At 52.2% G+C, this 16136-nt stretch overlaps 1 long non-coding RNA gene across 2 annotated transcripts in view; it reads left to right on the top strand.

Annotated features, from left to right (window-relative positions):
- The first annotated feature begins 7726 nt into the window (after positions 1–7726).
- The window catches only part of LOC123616235 (uncharacterized), a 38938-nt gene continuing 30528 nt past the window's right edge, over positions 7727–16136 (top strand). The window contains exons 1-2 of one of the 2 annotated variants that reach the window (XR_006724128.2): positions 7727–8829; positions 14711–14832. This is a non-coding gene — a long non-coding RNA (uncharacterized LOC123616235). The remainder of the gene's footprint in view (positions 8830–14710; positions 14833–16136) is intronic. The other variant, XR_006724127.2, reaches the window with a different exon arrangement.

The following is a 16136-nucleotide window of genomic DNA, read 5'->3' as shown; positions in this document are numbered from 1 at the left end:
TAACACGGGTGGTCAAATCCACAACGGAAGGCTTGACAATTGTGGGGAAAGTTTGGCGGCACTGCATGGTGTGAGAAGGAAAAATCAAAGCTCTAGGGGCATGTTGTCATGCCCATTGGTTAGATGGTGCAACACTGAGGACTTTGCAAAAACTTCGATGAGCTTTCACTGTGTTCAACCCTTTGTCCGACGCTATCCATTCATCTGGGAAAAGACTGGCCGGGCCGTGACCCAAAACACCCATAACAGGAGGGACCCAGCAACGTGAAGGACTCAGGTAATTTGCTGGGTCGTACATCGCCAGGCTTTATCTGCTGTGATTGGAGCGGCTCCCAGAGATTATTGAAACTTTGAAAGCAGTATTAAATGATTATCAGACACACAGGTGGCCCATGGGTCGAGAATTCCTATACATGTGCTAAATGTTACAGGAGGGTTTTTCATTTTTTTCCTGATGAGCTTCAAAGTGAAACCATAGACGTGTTTTCATTGCCTTCAAAAGTAAGAGCAATCTTTTTTTTTACTGTGTATCATCTCAGAGAAATGATGACTATTTCAAAACCATTTGGTGGAGAGCAAAGGGAACTTGCCAAAAGCTAATCTCAGGAGTTCAAAGGAAAAACAAAACAAAAGAAAAAAAATCCCTTCCCTTCAGAGAAGAAAAATTCTGGCGTGGGGCAGGGTGTGTGTTTTGGGGGTGGTGGTGGGGAAGATCTTGGAAATTCAGATAGTGAATTTTTCTCTGCTTTGTCAGAACAGTATCCAACAACAGTCAATCCATAAAAGTTTGGTTACTGTATTACTAAATTTAAATGCACACTTTTCAGCAAATGATTACAGCAAAACAAATTATATTTTTATATAACTGCTTAAGGGCAGTGAACCGGTATGTGAAGCAATGGCCAGACATATGGGATACATTTGCAGACCCAAAGTAAAAAGTCCCTAGAACTTGAGTCTCACCAGAGCTCAGTCTCTGCCATGATGGCTTGTCCCAGCTGGGGGTCAGCACCATCACCCACTAAGTGCCCACATATTGGCCGACACTGGGGGCATCTGGGCAGGTGCTGGCACCAAAGCTCGGGAAACAAAGGAGCTTGGTGAGCCCTCAGAGAGGCAGGCGGGCTTTACGAGTTCTGTCTCACCCCTGAGAGGCTGGCCCTGGGATGGGCCCAATTTCTGTATTTTGCCCTTGAAAACTTAACTCATAGGTCCCCAAAATGTGCCCCAGTTTCAGTTGGAGGAGTTGTGGTCGTGAGAATGACATAGTAGAAATCATCATATTATTTTGTGAAAATACTCACAGGTTCTTAAAAATATACACACAAGCCTTTTGAAAAGTAGTTAACCAGAGACCTCTGGTCAACTTCTCACTCATGTCCACTACTGGAGAGGGATTTATTACTGTGTGCCAGTAAATGGTCATCCTTTGCCTGTCAAACACTTGGATCAAATTCTACTGAATGAATGAATGAATGAATGGGTGACAGGGTGAGTTTCTATGGTGGCTGAAGGCAGGCAGGCAGGAAGTTCTTGGAGCTGGAGGCAAAGAGCCCAGGAGGAGTGTCAGGACGGCAGGGCAGCACTGGTCTAGCCGCCTTCCCAGAGACTCTACATTTTGGATCTGACTCCTTTGAGAATGCTGCATGGGGCTCCAGGCGGTGGCTGCCGCTGGGCGGGACAGAGCAGGCTTAGCAGGAGGAGTCACCAGCACAGGGATGGCCACCCACTTTCCCACTTGCAATGCCTTGACATGTAGCTCTTGTCACCCCACGCTGCCACCATCTGCAGCTGTGTCCTCCACCAGAAGCCACGTGTTGGACTGGTGGGTGCCCTGAAAAGAGCCCCCTCTGATGAGGGGCTAGCGGAGCCTGAGTGCCCCCTCTGTCCTGCCGTAGCCCTGCCCCAGGGCCTCTGGGAGCCGCAGCCCCGCCATGGGGCATGGGGGCCGCCCGGGCTCTACTGGGCGGTGCTAATTCACACCTGTCCTTCCAGCTCCCCAGGGTGGGGCCAACAGCCAGCTCCTTGAGACCCCCGACCTCTCTGAGGGAGGTTGTATTAGAAAGATTTCTCCAGAGAAACAGAACCAATAGCATACATGGAGAGAATATAAGGGATTTATTGTTTAAAAAAAACTGGCTCAGGGGGGAGAGTACAGCTCAGTGGTAGAGCACGTGCTTAGCATGCACGAGGTCGTAGGTTCAATCCCCAGTACCTCTGTTAAATAAAAAAATGAAATAATAATTAAAAAATAAATAAACCTAAATACCTCCCCCATCAAAAAAACAAAACAAAACAAAACCCAAAACAAAAACAAAAGAAACTGGCTCACATGATTGTGGAGGCTGAGAAACCCGCACAATCTCCCAACAAAGCTGGTGCTGTGGTTTCCACTTGAGTCCAAAGCCTGGGAACCAGGGGAGCCAGTGTGTAAGTCCCAGCCTGACAGCACGAGAGGACCGCCGTCCCAGCTCACGTAGTCAGGGAGGGGCCCGGTCTTCCTCTGCCTTTCAGACCTACCCAGGCCCCTGATGGCTTGGGTGACACCCTCCTGTGTTGGGGAGGGCAGTCTGCTTTCCTCAAGCCACTGATCCAAATGCTAATCTCATCCAGAAAGACCCTCACAGACACACCTAGAAATAATGTTTAGCCAAATATCTGGGCACCTCATATCGTGGTCAAATTGATGCATAAAATGAACCATCATGGACATAGATGGTGGGTCCTAAGCAATGGAGCTGCAGGCCAGCAGGCTCTGTCCTGGAGCCCCGCTGGCTGGTTTCAGGGCCAACATTTGCTGTCTCCTGGGGTCTCAGAGAGAGAAGCTAGGGTAGGGGAGAACCTCCCCTGAAGACCAGACACTGCGACTGAGTTCTGACTCTGCACTTTGTCAGCTGGGTGGGGACCCTGGACTTCTCTGAGCCTCAGTTTCTCCAACCCTAAAATGAGAATAAAAATTACACTCTCCTTGAGGGTGATAGTGAGTCTTGAGTGAGATAATGGACAGAAAAACACTTTGTGAACTAAAAAATGTAGCACAAATGTGAGATGTGACTGTCAAAATTCCCAGCTTGGTTCTGAACTTGTAGCACGTGTCCGTCCCTTCCTAGGGCTTCAGCTTTTCCATCTTGCACAGGGTGGCCAGATAAAATACAGACTAAATCAATTTTTTTAGCATAAATATGTCCCAAATATTGCACAGGACATACTTACACTGAAAAATGTGTTTCTCTGAAATTCAGATTCAACCATGTGTCTTGTATTTTTACTTGTTAAATCTGACAACTTTATCCTTGTAGGAAACCAAGGTGAGTGCAGGCCTAATCATGGGTAATCTGCAGCACACACTCAGGGGACTAGGAGAGAAGAGGTTTTGTTTTTTGTTTTTTGTTTTTTGTTTTTTTAATATATCTCATTATCCCTGCCTCAGTTGGGGAGAAAGCTCAGGGCTCAGGGACTAACCAGATCACCCAGAGAGTAAGGCAGAAGGACTGGGCTTCACCCCAGCCAGTCCCAGCTCCTGCCGACCAGCCTTCTCCGCGGAGGGTGGGGCATGGGCTGCTTTTCTCAGCGCTAAGGGCAGCCTCCGTCTTCTAGATAACTATTAAAAACAAAACTTCCTGACATGTGTGTTGAAGTGTTTAGGGGAAAGTGTACTATTGTCTGCAATTTACTTTAAAACATAAGAAAAAAAAAGAAGGAGGACTTATGGGTGGATGGAGGGAGGAACAGATGGATGGATACAGGGTAAAGTATTATTTTAAAAAATCAGTGCAAGGGGGCCGGTATAGTTCAGTGGTAGAGTGTGTGCTTAGTATGCACGAGGTCCTGGGTTCAATCCCCAGTCCTCCATTAAAAAAAAAAATTAAAAAAAAATATATACACACACACACCTAATTAAGCCCCCCCCACAACCCCCCCCCAATTTTAAAAACTTCTAAAACAAAAAAATCAGTGCAGAACCTAGGCAGAGGTTGGTGTACTTCACTGTGACATAATTTCAACTTTACTGTATGTTTGAAATTTTTCATAATAAAATGTTGGAAACAATTTAATGAAAACCAATTTAAAACACCACTCATTGTCAAAAAACTGGCAAATACAGAAAGGTAAACCCCCAAATCTCCAATCTTACAACTCAGCAGTATTTTGTGGCATTTCCTGCCTGCCTTTTTCTAGGCATTTGTCGGCATTGTGGATCCCAAAATTAGGATCGTGCTGTGGGTGGTTTTTTCATTCCTGCTTCTGTTACATACCAACGAGGGTCACCAACGTGCAAGACATGCAGGCACCACAGTGGGCCCTTTGCAAAGATTACCTTATCCAATCATTACATCTTCCCGACAGTATTGCCCCCATGCCTGTGAACCGAGGGAGCGTTGTCTGTAATAGCTACATGAGAGATATTCCATCACATGGAATTGTTTAGCTGTTACTGGAAGTTTAGCTTGTTTCCCATTTTTCACCACTGTAAGTACAGGCAGGCCTTGGAGACGGTGCCGGTTCGGTTCCAGACCACGTCAATAAAGCAAAAATGGCCATCAAGCAAGTAGCACAAATTTTTTGGTTTCCAGTACATATAAAAGTTATGTTCACACTAGACTGTGGTCTATTAAGTGTGCCTTAGTATTATTTTTTTTTTTAAATGGACATACATTAATTTAAAAAATACTTGATTGCTAAAAGATGCTAACCGTCATCTGAGCCTTCAGGGAGCTGCAAACTTTTTGCTGGTGGAAGGGTTTGCAGTACGCCAAGACTTAGCAACATGTGACACACAGACACGTGTGAGCAAGAGTTGTTGGAAAAATGGTGCTCATAGACTTGCTTGACATGGGGTTGCCTAAAACGTCGATTTGTAAAAAAATGCAGTATCTGTGAAGCACTATACAGTGGAAGTGCAATAAAACGAGGTCTGCCTGTAACGCTCTGGAGCACCCTGGGGCAGAAGACTCTCTACTCATTCCTGTCCCCCTTCCCGCAGGACGGCTTCCTCGCCTGAGCATTTATCTGGCTCCGGGTCCGATTAAAGAATCACCACCCCCTCCTCTTGCAGACATTTCACTGTCCTCCTTGGGCTCCCTCTTGGGGCCCCTTGGGGGGCTGGAGGCAGCACCCACTAAGGCAGAGCCCCTCTCCCCCATGCCGGGCCCTGAAGCCCAGGGAGGGGCAGGGCCACGCCCAGGAGGCCCACAGCTGGTTAGTACCAGACTGTGGCTTCAGCGCCTCTCTGTCCCTGGAGAGAGGGGCTTGTTGGGGAGCATGGGGGTCAGATGTCAGGAGGCCTGTAGGGGTGCAGGGCCTAGAGGACATCTCTGGAGTTGGGGGTGGCATCTAGAAAGAATGTGGCCATCAGCAAAGAGCAGTAGGGTGGGAAAGATCTTTTAATTTTATCTTTGTAGTCGAATGTGTCATTTACATCCCATGTCTGTCCGCTAGTATCTGCTCCTCGGTCCTTAGAAGATACTTTGGTCTTGTTTCTCTATCTCTGTGTTAAACCTGGAGTTGAAAATCAGACCGCCACCTCGGTGCTGGCCGCTAATGGAGAGAGGAGGATGGAGAACTTGATGTGCCCAGTAATCCTTCTGCTCTGCTTTTTCAGGGAGGTGGTGAGGCTCGGGGGACAGAGGCACCTGGCCTGGAACCCCAGATCTGCCAGGTGACCTTGGGCACACGGGTGTTCCCGCTCCCCAGCCTCAGTTTCCCTATCTGTAAAGCAGAGGCAATGTTTTCTGTTTCCATGGGTGATGAGATACAGCATACGCAGGTGTGCATCACCAGGGCCAGGCGCACAGTAGGCCCCTACCTTGTGAGTGGGATCGCCTCCTCCCCACCCCAACCTTTTCCTGCCTCCTTAGGGAGGTCCACTGACTTGCAGACTTGGCTTGGCTCCATCTCGCCCAGCTCTCTTCCCTGGAGCCCGAGTGGAATGTTTTCTCTTCCCTCCTCCTCCTCCTCCCCTTCCTGTGCACTGTCTGTGGGACTCCTCCAGTGTCCCAGGCTCCCCCAGGGCGGCCCGAGCCCTCTCCCTGCCCGGCTCCTGCCCTATAGCCCACCAGGCTGTTTCCAATTTGGACACGATGCATCTTGCCCCTTCAGATCATAGCCGCCTCTTTGATGGAACTAATGATGATCTAGGGCTCCGGGGCCCTGGACCTCCCCAAACTGAGATAAATCCTGCCTCTTTACAGACAAGGGGCCTCCATCCCTGTGTCTGATCCCCCTCCTCCAGGCCGAAGGGGAGGCGTCTCTGGGAGACGCTGTGAAGGTCTGACCCAGGGAGACAGGAAGAGAAGGATTTTTTCCAAGGCTCCGAAGAGGGTCCTAGCATCCAGTGGGGGTGTGGAGAGGGGAGTTGGTAGGCTTGCCAACTAGGCACACCTTATCCCAGTAAGACTCAGGGGCACAAGCTGGAGCAGGAAGGAAATCACTTAGGCTGGCACTCGGTTGTCCCAAGCAGCCCCCAACAGCTTCTTCGCACTGTTGGGGATACAGGGAGGAATAAGACCCTACTTCTTGTTCCCAGGGACTCACGCTGAGGGAGCGGGATGGACAAACAGACTGTGTGCTGGGGTGGCAGTGGTGGAAGTGGGAGCTGTGGGAGCATGGCAGAAGGAACCTGACCTAACCTGGAGAGCCCGGAAGGCTTCCTGGAGGAGGCAGTCCTGATTCTGGGCCTTATACAAGTGCCCTACTGGGCAGATGCTGTGCCTCGCGCATAAAGAATTAAAAATAGAAAAGGATAGTAAGCCCTAAATCATAAAACTTAAACATATGCAAAAAACGAAAGAGCCCTTTCTAGATTTTCTGATTTGAAAATTTGGATGAGCCTGTCAACGAAACTTTGTTTTTCTGGTTCTGCTGGTGCCCTTTGCAAACATTTGGATATTGCCTGGCACTGGCTGAGTGGAGACTGGGCAGTAAAGGGGACTGAGTATATGAGAGGGGTGGGCATTCCACAGAAGGGTCTGAGAAAATTCGACACTGTGGGTGTTAGGGTTGGCAGTGGCTCCAAGTAGCTAGAGTTCCGGGCGCCTGGTGGTGGATGTGTGTCTGGGCAGGAGGTGTCATTCGGGGGATAATCTGCTTTTATACCTCTGTGGCTTTCCCTGAACCCAGAGTGACTCTGGGGCAGGGAATGTATCATCTCTACCGCATAGACCAGGCCGAGGCAGGAGCTGGGGCAGGTCTAGGGGACAGATGGAAGGCGGGCCCATGAAGCCACACTCAGAGGTTGGTTTTATCCAGTTAAAGACAAGGAACCACTATCAGTTAGCAAGTTGGGGTCATCCAGGAAATCCTCTCTGGGCACTGGGGCTGCTGCCATGCCTCCCATACTGCTCCCCAGCAGTCCCTGGATTCACTGGGATTGACTGGTATCCCTTGAGCACATTGTGTCTCTGAGCCGGGCCATTGGGTTGTGGGGAGCAGTGGGCCCCATGCTTTGGGGGGTTGGGGGGCTTGTGTAAGAGCCAGTAGTGAGGGGAGTGGAGGGGGTAGAAAGATCTGGTTTTGCCCAAGGACACTCCTTCCTGGAGAGGCAGCCCCCCCGCTGGCACCCCTTTCTTCCCAGCACCCCAACCCTGCCTCTCTGCCTTCCTGACCTTTCACCTCCTTCTCTGTCACCTGCTGTTGCCAGCAGCCCAAATTCTACCTCAAATGTATTAATTCAAAAATTAACATTAATTCAGGATTAAAGAAATATCTTTGACTTTCTGAGGGTGTCGCAAAGCTGGGTGTGAATTTATTAACTCCGCCAAGGGCTCTGCTCAAACCACTGTGGTTGAGCATCAAAAACACACGTGACCCTCGGGCATGGTGGGGGGGGAGCAGGTGCTCAGCCGCGCCCTCCACAGCCAGCTCCTCCCTTTGGGGGGCTAACGCAAAACAGGGGCTTCTCTTGGGGGCACCTCAGTCATCTGCTTGGGGGGCTTCAGAGAGCCTGGGCCCGAGCTCTACCTACCCCCAATTTTCTGAGCCCTGTAGCTCCTCAGAAGAGGCTCTGGAGAGGCCTTCCTCCAGGCTGGTGGTGACCCTTTGTAGGGGCCAGAGGACGGGATGAAGGTGATGGAGGTGGAGGTTAGCTCTGTCAGTTGTCCTTGCCATGGGCCAAGCCCTTCCTATCCAGCCCTGCCACTTTGAGCTGCTTCTGTCTGGAATCCCACCCTAGAAACCCCTCTCATCTTCCCAAATAAGGAGTGTGTGGCCCCAGTCTCCGCTAGATGGGAAACCCTGAGGGCAAAAGCTGTTCTTGCTCATTTTTTTGAGGCCAGAGCTTTGCTCAGGGCCTGTGAATACAGTAGGTGCCTAATAAATGCAGTATGGAACTCTGGATCCAGCACACCCTCTCCAGTCATCCATCAGACAGCTGTGGCCCTTGGAGAGTGGGCTTTGGGGGAGGTGGTCTTAGGCGGGGGGTCACCCAGAGGCCTTATGGGGGGTAGCTGGCAGTCGTCCTGCCCGGTGAGCTGGGCCAGGCACGGACCTCCACCTTGGCTTTGCAGAAGGCGCCCGCAAAGGGCGGAGGTTTCTCAGGGCGGTAGCCCTGCATCCGGAGGAGGAGGCGGAGGCTGCAGTCTGTGCCCATCACCTGAGCTGCACCGGGCTGGGAGGATAACAATTATTGGGAGAGGTTTAAAAAAAAAATCATTATCAAATAACTATAGCTTGAAAAAGTTGGCGGGCTGGAGGGAAAACGTGGCCTGGATTGCGCGGTGGCTGCCTCCGCTCCGGGCGCGCCGCGCCGCGGTAGCCAAAAATGGAAGGAAGCACATCTGTAACGCATTTATGTGATGTTCACCTTTGAGACCGCGCGGCTGCAAGGAGGCGGTGAGTTCACGCGAAAGGAAAAACTCTTTAAGAGGGCTTCCCTTAGGGGACCTGCCGGCGCGGGCGGAGCAGGACGCATGCGGGGTGGGGATGGGGATGGGGGTAGGGGTAGGGGGTGGGGGTAGAGCTGAGGCCACTTCTCTGAGCCTCAGTTTCCCATCTATGCAATGAAATCGCCGCATTTTAAGTGTCCTTCCAGTGGGGACATCCTAAGAGTCCCATCTGGTCACTTGTGATTCTATAAGTGTCCCTGATGAAAGGAGAGGGACTTGCCCCTGGGTGGGGACTGGGCGGGGCCCTCCTCTTGTCCTGCGGGTTGCCAGGCTCCTGTCATTGCATTCCCAGCCCTCTCTCAACATTCCAGAGCCCATGACGTCTTCTAAGTGAGCATTTGTCTCCTGAGCAAGACCAAACCCACCTTCCAGAGCAGTCACCGCTTTGCCCATGCAGAGGAGTGCGAGGTGGGGGAGGTGACCCTGCCCCTTCAACCTTCTCTTTTCTAGTCATTCTCATCTCTTGGGTCTTTATCACACACCCCCTCCCTCGGCCCCCTTGACATCCCCTGTCTCCCCCAAATTCCCTTTTCCCTGATCCCCATCACCTGTCCACCTCCCTCCTGGGGATTTCCTTCCTAGAGTGGTCAGCATGGGGTCCAGCCCTCCCCCCCCCCCCATCACTTTGAAGGTGGCCCAAGCTTCCCCAGCCTCACATCCCAGGGCCCAGTCCTGCCTCCCAAGCAAAAGTAGACTCAGGCTGACTCAGGCTTCCCAAAGGACCTCTGAGCTTTTCAAAGTTAGAGGGGAGGCTGGAGAGATGCAGGAGTGAAGTGCAGGGACTCTTCCCCCTGGACCTCACTGTGCCTGGGAGGGCGCGTGCGCGCACACACACACACGCACACACACACTATCCTCACTTGCCCAAGAGAGGCACAGCTGCGCCAATCCCAAGGCCCAGGACTTCTGTCTACAATATTCTGTTCCTCCTCGCCTTTGCCCACTAGGAGACAGAAAACACTGGAAAGCTATTGTCAGGTGGAACCAGAAGTACACAGTCCCTTTGCACAGCCTGTGTCCACGTGCTCATTTAAAAATAGTGAAGACAGGGTGGGGGCAGGGTATAACTCAGTGGCAGAGCGTGTGCTTAGCATGTGTGAGGTGCTGGGTTCAATCCCCAGTCCCTCCATTAAAAAATAGATAAATCTAATTTAAAAAATAAATAAACCTAATTTTAAAAATAAATAAATAAACCTAATTCCCCCCCAACCACCCCCAAAAATGGTGAAGATGGAAATGAAAATTTTGTTATATGTTTTTCCCAACAAAAGAAAATTGGGGAGATAAAAAGGTAGAGAAAGAATTTGAACTCAGGCTGTTTGGTCTTAGTCTGTGCTCTAATCTCTGCACTGGACTACACACCTGAAGATGCTCGATTAGTATCTGTTGAAGGGACGAATGGGAAAATGGATGAGTGACCTCAGAGACTTTCACACAAGTCAGTTTTCCCTGTACCCCTGGCACCTCGGTGTCCCCATTTTACCCACGGCTCTGGCACACGTGGCCCCTGGTTTGTGAACACTGGTCTCGGCACTTTCAGCTGTCTGTCTCTGTCCCTTGGCTTTCTCTCTCCTCCCTCAAGCACCTCCCGGGGCAGCGCTGCACTGCCTGGCTGGGGGCAGGGTGCAGGGGTGCAGCCAGGCAGCAGAGGCACCAAGGACTGCCACCTGGGCCTCTCATCCATCTCCGCCCTCCTCAAGTGTCGCTTTTCCACTCACCTTCTACGTGGTCATGATCCTGGGTAGCGGCATCCGAGCGATTCCATGACCCTCTCCAACACTGACTTCTTTTCTGGATCCCAGAGTTCCAGCCTAGTGGGTTACTGAGGCTGTCGGGATTCCAGCTGGGTCGTTCTCCTGAGTTTTGGTTGCATCTGAACTGAAGTTAGGGGTGCAAGGGTCTGGCCCCATGAGCCCCACTTGGCTGTGGGAATCTGTTTCCAGGTAACAGGTGAGAGAATCTCTTTTGCCATCCCTGGTCAGAGTTTGGCCAACCCAGCCCTAGGCCTTGCCTTTATCTCTGCTTACTGTGGGAGAATTTCTCCCGATTGAATCCAGCTTAGCTCTCCCTCTCTGCTCATTTATCACATCTTTTCCACATCTGTTCCTTTTCTTTTGATTTTTGGGTTTTTTTTGTTTGTTTGTTTGTTTTTGATTTTTTGTTTGTTTTTTGAGGGGGAGGTAATTAGATTTATTTATTTATTATTTTAATGGAGGTGCTGGGGATTGAACCCAGGACCTTGTGCATGCTAAGCACGCACTCAAACACTGAGTTATACCTTCCTCCTGCCGATCGCACCTGTTCCTTACCTGGCCCAGACACTGCACAGGTTCGGAGGATTGGTCTGATCTGGGTCGGCCTTGAACATGGACCCTGGACAGGCCCAGAGGGATATTCAGGGGGCCTGAGAGCTGACTTGGCTACAGGTGATCAGGAGTCCAGACCCTAGCCCTCCTAGGGTGAGAGGCAGAGTAATGTTTGGTCAGGAGGTAGGTGTACCTCAGGTGGGTGGGCATCTGGGGACAGGAGCAGGTGGCAGGAGGTTGCGGGCAGCCTGGCAGCACCGAGTGATGCTGAGGACAGGCTCTGGTGTCTGGGAGGGATGAGGATGGCCAGGTGTGGTCTTGGCCCCAGACTGCCATGAGTTCTGGGCAGATTGACAAGGACAAGGGTTCTGGGCAGATTGACAAGGACAAGGTGGGGCCCAGGATGATGTGGGGCCCAGGGCTGGAGGCTGGGCTACACCCTGCGGACCCCAGGAGGGTGGAGGACAGTTATTAGAACTGGGCCACAGGTTCAGATGGAGCTCACACCACCGGGCATCTGGAGGTCTTTGCCTGAGGAGTGCTAGGAAGCAGAGAGAGGAGGAAGAGCCGGTTTCTACAGCAGATTCTTTCCCTTTGCATTAGTCACAAATAATGCGGAACTCCTAATTCGCAAACCAAAGTGAGCCCCTAATTCGCGAACCAAAGTGAGCCCCTGGGCCCAGCAGACCTGGCTGCCTCTCAGTTATCCATTTGGTGGATTATTTTGTTTGCAGCTCCCTGCTCCTGCCTGCAATTGGAGGAACTCAGGGCAAACCAACTCACTTCCACTCACCTAAGTCAGCCCCGTGTGGAAGATGGAGCCTGACACAGTGGGGCAGCCAGACGGGGCTTTCTTTGGTCCTTGACCTTGTGGACCCTGTGGTGATGCAGATGACTGAGGGGCTTTGCTTGGCTGCATGTTACTTTTCCCAAGAGGTTGGTTCTGACAACTGTCACCGAATGGTAAACAGCCGGCACAAAACCCCCTAAGAAGTTTAAGATAAGAGACTCCACTGTGGGGAAGGAAGAAAAAAACCTAACAGGAAGCCAAGTGGGTAAACCGTTGGTGGCATTGATGTGAGGGCTGCGTCTCTCTGTCCCAGGCCAGAGACACTGTGCCTTTGGCACGTCGATGGGGAGTCACAGACAGGAAGTCTCTGTGCACCTGCAGGGGGCGGGGCTGGGAAGCGGAGTCCCCAGGTCATGAGATTTCCTCCCGTGATCCTCTGGTTCCTGCCCAGGTCCCTCCACGTGGTCACTCCCAAGTCAGGAGGCAAAATGACCAGAAGCAGAGACCTTGAGGCTAGACAGGCACCCCTGTGAGGTTGCTGAGTTTCCTTGGGAAGTCACTGACCTTCCCGAGTCCCCTGACCCTTCCGAATGTACCCCCTAAACCACGCCCACATCATGGGGGTGTTTCGAGGACTCACTGCGACGATGCAAGTCAAGAAGCTAGACTGGGCTTGCTGAGCCGTGAGCACCCAGGCTCAGTAAGGCTTGGGGGCTGGAGACAGGCTCACGGGTGCGTTTTGCAGACCTGGAATCTGGTGAGAAAAAAATTTCTCAACCATTCAGAGCTGGGGCAAATGTCTCTCTCGAAGCCCTCAGCCTGGACACCATCATCTCAGAGAGAGAGAGAGACCTTAAACATAGCTCGAGAAATATGAATCAAGCACTTTTAGTGCAATGCCCTAAACATTGATTCAGCACCTAGTGTCTGCAAGGTGAAAGGCTGAAAAGACGCCAGGGCTGCCCGGGATGTGTCCTCAGCTGCTCACCATCTGGTGTGGGGACCGGAAATGGGTCTCTCATACAGGCTGTGACGGGGGGCCTTGCATTCAGGTGGAAAAGTCAAAGAAAAGAGGGGAAAGGAATCTAGGCCATGTGAGGTGGCTGGGAGGAAGCAGGGAGGAGAGGGCGTTCTAGGCACAGGGAGGGCTGTCCATGGGGCTCAGAGAAGCAGGGGAGGAGGGAGAGAGGACGAGAGTCCTCAGGGCCAGGACTCGGTCACCGAGTTCCCTACCTCACTGCAAGCTGCCCACCCCCGGGGGCGGAGTAAGTGCAGTGTGGCCAGTGGCTCACTCTGCCCAGCTCGGCTGGACAGCTGTGCAAACACACTGAGGAAAGGGCTTCCAGGCCACGCCTCCGTGCCCCTCCCCTCTCCCCCTCCTCCCTGAAGGATGCCCCATGCTGCCTGCATCCCCCTTCCTCGCACCAGTGCCTCTTCTCTCCCTGAAACTGCGGGAATGTGCACATTAGATGCAAGTCTTCAGTGGCCCCAGAGTTCTCCTAGACCTGTGAAGAGGAGGAGCCGGATGCGGGAGGAGGGACAGGGCATCCAGGTGTCCCTAGGCGGAGAGTCTCACTTCCCAGATCCTCTGAAGAGCTCCAAGGACTGCAGGCCCCTCCTCAGGCTCTCGCAACAGCACCCACTGGCCCATCTGTCCCCCCATCTGGTCCCTTTGGTCACGCATTCACCCTCTTGTCTACTGGCACTCACCCCGAAGAACCAGATTCATGCAGCTTGCCGCCCCACCACCTCCTCCTGGCTGTCTTCCTGGGCGTGCCCAGCTCCCCATGTCCCAAACTCACCTCTCTAGAAATATCACCCCCCTCCACCGAGTGCCTCAGGCCAGAAACTTGGGAATCTGACACCTCTCTGTCCTCCCCTTCCTCCCCCAACTTGACATCACACTGTATAGGTTTCAGCTCCAAGATAAAGCCCTGTCTGCTGCTCCCCATCTACACGGCCACCACCCCGGCCTCAGCTGCCATCACCCGCTGCCTGGACACCCGTAGAGGCCACGGCACCAGCCCCACCTTCCACTGACTCTTCACACAGCAGCTGGAATAAAAACACGTCAATCGGATCACGTTTCTCCTGGCTGAGAACGTTTTAATGACTTTCAGTTAGACATCAGATGAAATCTGAACTCCAAGCCGCCAGGCCTTCTGTGACAGATCTGTTTGTGGTGTTGTGTCTCTGGCCCCATCAGACTCTAAGCTCCATGAGGACAGGGATGGGGCTGTCTTTACTCTAATGATTGAATGCTCCCATGATAACCCTGTAAGGCAGGTAGTGTTATCTCTAAGTGTGTCGCTAGGAGCCTGTTTTTATACAGGGTTGAACCTAGTATCTCGTGCAGTCCTTTCTGATGGTAATTCTGTCGGTGTGTCTGTTTTCCAGTGCAAGCTTCTAGAAGGTAGCGATGACGTCTGATGACTTTCTCTGGGCTCTGTTCTGGGAGAGGAGAACGGGGGCTGTGGAGAGAGAACTGGACGGGAAGTCGTCAAGCCTGAGTTCTAGAGAGGCCCAGGGCGCAGCTGTGGGGAGCCTGGCACACCTGCTTCTGTCCCTGACTAGCCAGGTGGTCTTGGGTCATTTAGCCTCCGGGTCCCTGTCCTTAAAATGGGAATAATAATCATAATACTCACCTTACTGTGTTATTGTTGGATAATTCTAACAGTACGTATTCTTGAGGATTTAAGAGGTCAACAAATACAAATCCTTTCTCTCCTAAGTCCAGAACCCAACTGACAGAGAGACTTGCAGAAATTGGACCCTCCCCGCGGGCGGCTGATTGGAATGGAGCATGCCCAGAAGGGACATAGGATCACTTCCTTCTCCCAAAGCTACCAATCAGGTGAGTCCATTCTCCTCCCTGGGGAGAAGGAAGTGGGATGGGGAGCAGGCAGTGACGCGGGGACTCCCGACCCTCCATGGAAACTTCAGGGCGGGGCAACCAGTGCTCCCCCAGTGTATGGAGAGTGTCCAGCACCCGATTAACAGTAGCTGTTATTCTCCTGTTTCTAGCTTTGCATGCACTGACCTCCCGCCTGGGTGGATGAAATTATGCCTGAAACCCCTTCCAACTGCAACAAGCGTGGCTCTAAGATGGGGATGTGAGTGAGGCCTCCTCCCTCCCTCCCCGTGCATGCGTTTGTGCTGAGATATGTGCTAGAAAATGCCATTTCGATTGCGGTGAAATGTCTCAAAACATATTTGAAACCCCCTTCTCTCACTTCTGTTGCAGCAGGAGTTACGCCCCAGCCGAGGTTCCCTTGGGTGCCAGGAAGCCGAGGCCTGGCTGCGGTGGGGGCAGGGTTGGAGGCAGCCCCAGGCTCCACTTAGCTGTGTCCTGATGGAAGAGAGCTCTCGAGGCCTCAGTTTCTCAGAAAATGGGGGCCCCAATGTTTACCCTTTCTTCTTGTCCTCTGCTCTGATCTGAATGTTTATGTCCCCTCCCCTGAATTCATCTGTTATATCCTAACCCCCAGTGTGTTGGCACTTGGAGATGGGGCCTTTGGAAGGTGAATTAGGTCGTGAGGGTGGAGCCCTCAGGAATGGGATTAGTGCCTTCATAAAAGAGGCCCCAGAGAGCTCCCTTGCTCCCTCCCCGTATGAGGATGGGAAAGAGGGCTGTCTATGAACCAGAAAGCAGGTCCTCACCGGACTCTGCCAGCACCTTACTCTTAGACTTCCCAGCCTCCAGAGCTGTGAAGAATATGTTTCTGCTTTTCATAAGCCACTCTGTCTGTGGTATTTTTGTGATGCAGCCCAAATGGACTGAGACACCCTCCTTTCCAGAGCTGCCAGGAGGAGCAAACTGAATCATATCCATGGTAGTAGACACGGGTGCTTCTGTCTGCCCTGGCTTCCACCAGACCCAATTCTCTGGCCATTGTGACTGGCCCGCGGGGTGGTCACATGATACTGTCTCGGCTTATCACAGCCCTTCTCTGGGGCTTTAAGACCTGGAACAGAGAGAGCAAAACCCTTTTTGTATCCTGGTCAGGGAGCTTCTGGAAGTGAGACTGAAGCTGTCAGTGGTCAAGTCCCCTGCCCTGTGGAGAGGGGGGAGCAATGGAGGCTGGTCCATCGACAGACGTAGAGACAAGCGGCAGACCCGCGGCAGGCGGCCCCCCTCCAGCAGGCCTGAAGGCCAGC

Source organism: Camelus bactrianus, chromosome 18 (assembly GCF_048773025.1).
Source record: "Camelus bactrianus isolate YW-2024 breed Bactrian camel chromosome 18, ASM4877302v1, whole genome shotgun sequence".
NCBI classification, from domain to species: domain Eukaryota; kingdom Metazoa; phylum Chordata; class Mammalia; order Artiodactyla; family Camelidae; genus Camelus; species Camelus bactrianus.
The sequence above is the reverse complement of the archived record's forward strand: the minus strand, read 5'-3'. Positions and strand labels throughout refer to the sequence as shown.